Below are 8,613 nucleotides of genomic sequence, written 5' to 3' on the forward strand. Positions count from 1 at the left end.
CATGTGGGATCCTTGACACAGGTGGAGGGGGCCATGGCATGGGTTCAGGCGTCCATGACAGAGGTAGAGGGGTGATAACCTGGGTGGATGGGTCCATGAAATACCAGAGGGGTCCAGGATAGGATTGGATGGGTCCATGACACTGGTGGAGGGGTCTAGAACATGGGTGGAAGTGTCCATGACATAAGTGGAGGGGCCATGACAGGGTTGGAGAGTCCATGACATAGGTCGAGGGGTTCATGACATGGGTGGAGGCTGCCATGACATGAAAGGAGGGGCCCATGACACAGGTGGAGAGGTCCTTGAAATGGGTGGAGGAGTCCAGTGACAAAGGTGGAGGGGTCCAAGACGTGGGTGTAGGGGTCCAAGACTTGGGTATAGTGGTCCATGACACAGGTGGAGGGGTCCATGATACAAAGGAAGGCATCCATGACTGGGTAGAGGGGTCCATGACATGATTGGATAAATCCATAAAACCAGTAAAGGATTCCATGACACAGGTGGATGGCCGATGACACAGGTTGAGGGGTCCATGATAGGTGGAGGGGTGCATGACACAGGTGGAGACATTCATGACATGACTAGAGGGGTCAGTGACACAGGTGGAGGGATCCATGACAACCACAGCCGGTAGGGCCCCCACCTTGATGTCAGCACAGGTATAAGGGTCAATGAAACAGGTTAAGAGTTCCGTGACACAGGTGAAGGAATTTATGACACAGGTGGATGGTCCAGTGACACAGGTGGAGGGATTCATGACAGTGGGAAGGGTCCATAGCACAGTTTGAGGGTTCAGTGTCAGAAGTGGAGGGGTCCATGAAAAAGAAGGAAGGGTCCATGACATAAAGGTTTCATGACAAGGTTGGAGGGTCCATAACATAGTTGGAGAAGTCAATGACAAGGGTCCAGGACATGGTTGGAGGGTCCATCACACCAGTGGAGGGGTCAATGACATGGGTGGAGTGATTCATGACACAGGTGGACGGTTCAGTGACATAGGCAGAGGGGCCCATCACACAATAGAAGGGTGCATGACATAGTTGGAGAGGTCCATGACATGCATGTAGGGTGTATGACATGGGTGGAGGGTTTGATAAATAGCAGGTGTCTAAGATATGGGTGGAGGGGTTCATGACACATTTAGAGGGGTCCATGACATGGGTGGAGGGGTCCATTTCATGAGTAGAGACATCCATGACACAGGTGGAGGGGTCCATGATACAAGTGGAGAGTTTCATGACACAGGTAGAGGGGTTCATGACATGGCTAGAAGGGTCCATGACACAAATTCAGTGTCCATGACATGTGTGGAGGGGCCCATGACATGGATGGAGACATCCATGACACAAGTGGAGAGTCAAAGACACAGGTGGAGATTTCCATGACACAGGTAGAGGGAGTGACATGGGTATTGTCTATGACACGGGTGGTGGGGTACATGACAAGGGTGGAGGATCCATACATAGGTGGACAGGTCCATGACACATGTAGAGTGGTCCATGACAGAGGTGGAGAGTTCATGATATATGTGGAGAGTCCATGAGAGGTGAAGGGACCCAAGACAGAGGTAGTTGTCCAGTGACACAGGTGGAGGAATCCATGACACAATTGACAGAGATGGAGGGATTAATGACTCAGGTGCAGAAGACCATGACACAGGTGGAGGGATCCAGGGCATAGATGGAGGCGTCCATGATACAGGTGGATGGATCCAGTGACACAGATGGAGGGTACATGACAAGGGTGGTGGGGTACATGACACAGGTAGAGATATGCATGTCAGGGGTGGAGGGTCCATGACATGGGTGGAAGGTTATGACAGGTGGAAGTGTCCATAACACGGGTGGAGGGGTCCATGACACAAGTGTAGCTGTCTAATGACAAGGGTAGATAGCTCCATGACAGGGTATAAGAGGTCATGACACAGGTTAAGGAATCCATGACACAGGTGCAGGGGTCCATGACACAGGTGCAGGGTTCCATGACACAGGTGGTGGGGTATATGACATAGGTGGAAGTGTCCATGACACATATGGAGGCATCCATGGCATGGCAAAGGGGTCCATGACACAGGTGGAGGGGTTCATGAAATAGGTGGAGTTGTCCAGTGACATCAGTGGAGGGTCCATTACACAGCTGATTGGTCCATAACACAGGTGGAGGGTGAATAACATAGGTGGAGAGGTCCATGACATTCATGCTGTGGTCCACTTACACAGGTGGAGGGTCCATGACATGGGGGCTTGACACAGGTGGAGGTGTCCATGACACAGGTGGAGGGGTCCACGACAAGCACTTAGGGATCCATGACACAATTGGAGGGTCCAGTGTCAGGTGAAGGAATCCATGACTCTGGTGGAGGGGACCATAACACGGGTGGGGATATTCATGACACAGATGGAGGCGTCCATGACAGGTGGATGGGTCCACTGACACAGATGGAGAGTCCCTGACATGTGAAGGGTTCATGACACAGGTAAAGGGGTCCAGGACAGGGGTGGAGGTTTCCATGACATGTGTGAAGGGTTCATTGACACAGCTAGAATGTCCATGATATAGGTAGAATGGTCCACAATAGGGTTGGAGGGGTTCATGACATGGGTGGAGGTTTCCAGACAAGGTTAGAGGGTCCATGACAGAGGTGGAGGTGTCTATGACACAGGTGGAATGGTCCATGACAAGGGTGGAGGCGTCCATAACAAGGGTTGAGTGTCCAGGACATAGGTGGAGGGGTACAGAACACGGGTAGAGGTGTCCAGACATGGGTGGAAGGTCACTGACAGGTAGAGTGTCCATGAAACAGGTGGAGGGGTCCATGTCACAGGTGGAGGTGTCCATGACAGTGATGAAGGGGCCCATGACACTGGTGGAGGTTTTTAGGACATGGATGTAGGGGTCCATGACACAGATGGAGTGGTACTGTGACACAAGTAGAGAGGTCCATGACACAGGTGCAGGGTCCATGACATAGGTGAAGCATCCATGACACATATGGATAGGTCCATGACACAAGGGGAAGGTTGTGTCAAGGTCGTTGACATGGAGAGGTCCATGACACAGGTGCAGGGTCCATGACATAGGTGGAGAGTCCATGACACAGGTGGAGGCATGTAAGACAGGGATGGAGGGTCTATGGCACAGTCGGAAGGTCCAGTGACAGAGGTGGAGGGGTTCATGACAAAGGAGGAGGAGTTCATGACATAGGTAAATGGTTTAATGACAAGTTTGGAGGGTCCATGACACAGGTGGAGGGGTCAATGACACAGGTGGACTGTCCATGGCATAGGTGGAGGGGTTCATGAAATGAGTGGAAGGGTCCATGATGTGGGTAGATGATCCAGTGACACAGGTGGAGGGGTACCTGACAGACGTGGAGGGTTCATGGCACAAGTGGAGGCATTTATGACAAAGGTGGAAGGGTTCATGACCCAGGTAGAGAGGTCCACGACAAATGTGGATGAGTCCATGACATGTGTGGAAGTGTCCAGACATGGGTGAAGGGTCCATGACACAGATGGAGTACTATGACACAGGTGGAGGATCTGGTAACATAGGGGGAGGGTTCCATGAAAAAGGTAGGGGGTGCCAGGACACAGGTGGAGAGTTCCATGACACAGGTGAATGGTCCAGTGACACAGGTAGAGGGGTCCATGACACATGTGGAGTTGCCATGACACAGTTGGAGGGCTCCATGGCAAAGGTGATGTCATCCAGACATGGGTGGAAGGTTCTGTGACAGAAGTGAATGAGTTGATGACACAAGTGGAGGGGTTCACGACAAATGTGGAGGGGTCCATGACATGGGTAGAAATGTCCACACATGAGTAGAGGGTTCATCATTGGGGTGGAAGGGTTCATGACATGGGTAGAGGGTACAGTGACACAGGTGGAGGGATACCTGACAGAGATGGAGGGTCCATGACCCAGATGGAGATGTCCATGACATGTGAGAATCCATGTCAGGTGGAGGTGTCCATTACATTGACAGAAGGGTTTGTGACACTAGTGGAGGTTTTTTATGACATGGGTGTAGGGGTCCATTACACATATGGAGTGTCCATGATGCAGGTGGAGAGCTCCATAACAAAGGTGGAGATGTCCAGACATGGGTAGAGGGTCCATGACAAGAATGGAGGTATCCAGACACAGGCGAAGGGTCTATGACACAGCTAGAAGTGACATAAATGAACAGGTTGATGACAAAGATTAGGGTCCCTGACACAAGTGGAGGGCTCCATGACATGGGTGGAGGGGACCATGACATGGGTAGAGGAATCCAGGGTATAGATGGAGGCATCCATGATAAAGGTGGATGGGTCCAGTGACACAGAGGATACATGACACAGTTGGTGGGGTCCATGACACAGGTGTAGGCAACCATGACAGGGGAGGAGGGTCCATGACACGGGTAGAGGCATCCATGACATTGGTGAAGTGGTCCAGTGATACAGGTGGAGGGTCCATGACACAGATGGTTGGTCCATGACAAGGTGGAGGGTTCATGACATGGGTAGAGGAGTCCATGACACAGGTGGAGGGGTCCATGCCTTGGGTGGAGGCATCCAGACATGAGTGCAGGGTCCATGACACAGGTGGAGGGGTGAATGACATGAGTGGAAGGATGTATGACACAGGTTAAGGGGTCTATGACATGGGTAGAGGGTTCCCTGACAGAAGGGGAGGGTCCATGACATGCATGGAAGGGTCCATGACATGGGTGATGTGTCCAGACACAGGTGGAGGGTCCATGACACAGGTGTAATTGGTCTATGACATGGGTGAAGTAGTCTGGGACTGGGGGGGAATGGTCCCTGAAATGGGTGGAGGTGTCCTTGACACAAGTATTGGGTACCATTACACGTTAAGGGGTCCATGACACAGGTGGAGTGTCCATGACAAGGGTGGAGGGTCCATGACACGAGTAGAAGGCCAGTGACATGGGTGAACGGGTCCATGACTTGGGTAGAGGTGACCATGAGACAGGTAGAGGGGTTGATGACACATGCAGTATGGTCTATGACATGGGGGGCATGGGTCAGTGACATGGGTGGAGGGTCCAGTGACACAGGTGGATAGGTATATGACAAAGGTGAAGTGTCTATCACACATGTGAAGGGGTTCATGACAAGGGTGGAAGGGTCCATGACACACATAGAGCATCCATGACACAGGGTGAGGGGTCCATGATACAGGTGGAGGGTTCCTTGACACAGGTGGAGTGGTGCAAGACATAGATGAATGGTCCAGTGACACAGGTAGAGGGCTCCATGACAAAGGTGGAGGTGTCCAGACACAGGTGGAAGTGCCCAGACATGGGTGGAAGGTCCATGACACAAGTGGAGGTGTCCAGATATGGGTGAAGGGTCTGTGACATGGGTAGAAGGTTCAGTGACAGAGGTGGATGGGTTGAAGACACAGGTGTCCAGACATGAGTGGAGGGTCCATGAGTCAGGTGGAAGGCTCCATGACAAAGGTAGAGGTGTCCAGACATGAGTAGAGGGTTCATGACTAAGGTGGAGAGATCCATGACACAGTTTCAGGGGTCAGTGTCACAAGTGGAGTGGGCCATGATATAGTTGGAGGGTTCACAACAGATGGAAGGGACCCTGACCCAGGTGGAGGCACCATAAAACAGGTTGAGGTGTCCGTGACACAGGTGGAGGGGTCCATGTCCTGGGTGGAGGGGCTCATGACATAGCTGGAGGGTCCATGACACAAATGTAGGGAATCATGACATGTGTGGAGGGGTCCATGATATGGTTAGACACAGTGACACAGGTGGAGGGGTACTTGACACAGGTGGAGGGTCCAGTGACACAGGTGGAGGGTTCCATGACATGGGTGAAAGGATCCATGACTCAGAAAGAGGGGTCCATGACACACATGGTGTGGTCCATGAAACAATTGGGGGGGGGTCCAGTGACAAGGATGGAGGGGTCCATGACACAGACAGATCCATAATGGTGGAGGTGTCCAGAAATGGGTGAAGGGTACAAGACACGGGAGTATAGTTCAGTGACACAGGTGGATGGGTGTATGTCACAGGTGAAGGGGCCCATGACATGGGTGGAGTAGTCCATGACAGGGGGGCAGGTCCATGAAATGGGTGGTAGGTTCATGACACTGGTGGACAAGTCCATCACATGGGTGGAGGGTACCATGACATGGGTGGAGGGGTCCATGACACAGGTGGAGTGTCCATGACATAGGTGAAGGGGTCCATGACACGAGTGGAGGTGTCCAGACATGAGTTGAGTGACCATGACAGGGGTAGAAGGTCTAGGGACACAGGTGGATGGATCCATGACACAGGTGGACTGTTCATGACATAGGTGGAGGGGTACATGAAAAGGGTGTAGGGGACATGACATGAGTAGAGGATCGAGTGACACAGGTGAGGGTACCTGACACAGGCGGAGGGTCCATGACACAAGTAGAGGGGTCCATTGCACAGGTGTAGGGGTCTCTGACCTGGGTGGAAAGATCCATGACACATGTGGATGGGTCAACGGCATGTGTGGAGGTGTACAGACACGGATACAGGGTCCATGACACTGGTGGAGTGTCCATGACACAAATGGAGGGGTCCATTACATGGGTGGATGTGTCCATGACACTGATGGAGAGATTCTTGACCCTGGTGGTAGGGTCCATGACACAGGTAAAGGGTCCAGTGACACAGGTAGAGGGGTCCTTGACACAGGTGGAGGGGTTCATGACACAGATGGACAGGTCCATGACACAGGCAGAGGGGTTCACAACACAAATGGAGGGGTCCATGACATATTGGAGGGTCCAGTGACATGGGTGGAGGGGCTCATGACAAGATGGGGACCATGACAAGGGTAGAAGGGTCCATGACACAGGTGGTGTGGTCTGTCACACAATTGGGAGGTCCAGTGATACCTCCAGGTGGAGGGTTCATGACACATTAGAGGGGTCCATGACATAGGTGGAAATTACATGACACAGATGGAGGGGTCCATTACACTAGTGGAGGGGTCCATGACACAGGTGGAGGGGTCTAGGACAAGGACGGAAGGGTCAATGACACAGGTGGAGGGGTCCATCACATGGAGTGGTCCATGACACAGGTGGAGGGGCAATGACATGGATGGATGGACCCATGACACAGGTGGAGGGTCTATGACACAAGTGGACGTGTTCATGATATGGGCAGAGGGTACATGACACAGGTGGAGGGGTCCATGACATAGGTGGAAGGGTCCATGACCAAGGTGGAGGAAACCATGACAGATTAGGGGTCCATTACAAAGTTGGATGGGTCCATGACACATGTGCAAGGGTCTATGACATGGTTAGAGGGTTCTATGACAGGGGTGGTAGGATCCAAACACAAGTGGTGGGGTCCATGACAAGGGTGGTGTGGTCCATGGTGGGTGGTAAAATGGGTGGAGGGTCCATGACACAGGTGAAGGGGTCCTTGACACACTTGGAGTGTACAGTGACACAGGTGGAGGGGTCCATGGCACAGGTGTGGGGGGGTCTATGACACAAATGGAGGGGTCTATAACATGGGTGGAGAGTAAATGACAAAGGTGGAAGTGTCTGTGACATAGGTGCAGATGTCCTGGACATGGCTGGAGAATATCCTGACAGAGGTGGTGAGTCCATGACACAGGTGAAGGGATTGATGACACAGGTAGAGGTGTCCATGACACAGCTGGTTGGTCCATGACATGGGTGGAAGTGTCCATGACACAAGTAAAGGGGTCCATGACACAGGTGAAGGGGTCCATGTCATAGTGGAGTGGTCCATGACACAGTGGAGGTGTCAGTTGCTCAGGTACAGGGTCCATGACAGGGGTGGAGGGATACATAACATGGTAGAGTGGTCCATGTCACATGGAGTGGTCAATGATACTGGTGGAGGGATCCATGACAAGGGTGGAGGGAGTTATGATACAGGTGAAGGGGTCCATGACACAGGTGGAGGGAGAAATCGCATGAATGAATAAGTCCATGACACAGGTGGAGGCATCCATGACATGGGTGGAGGGGTCCATGACACAGGTAGAGTGGTCCATGACACTGCTGGAGATGTCCAGACAAGGATGAAGGGTTCATAACATGGACAGAAGGTTCAGTGGCACAGGCGAACAGGTCCATGACATGGGTAGAAGTGTTCATAAGATAGGTGGAGGGAACCATGACACATGTGGAGGAGTCCATGACAAAGGTTGAAGGGTTCATGACAAAAGTGGAAGGGTCATTGACACCTGTGCAGTGGTCTATAATATGACTGGAGTGTTCCATGACAGGGGTGGAGGGGTTCTTGACACAGGTAGATGGTTCCGTGATATGGTGGTGGAGTGGTCCATGACAGGGGTGAATGGTTCCATGACACAGGTGGAGGGGTCCACGACACTAGTAGAGTGGTCCATTGACAGGTAGAGGGATTCCATGACATGGGAGGAGGGCTCCATGACACAGGTGGAGAGGTCCATGACATGGGTGAAGGTATCCAGACACGGGTGGAGGGTCCAGTGACAAGATGGACTGGTCTATGACATGAGTAGAGGGGTACAAGACATGGGTGAAATGATCCATGACACGGGTAAAAGGAACCATGACATTAGTGGAGGTGTCCAG

The sequence above is a fragment of the Sciurus carolinensis genome, chromosome 12, assembly GCF_902686445.1.
Source record: "Sciurus carolinensis chromosome 12, mSciCar1.2, whole genome shotgun sequence".
NCBI lineage: Eukaryota > Metazoa > Chordata > Mammalia > Rodentia > Sciuridae > Sciurus > Sciurus carolinensis.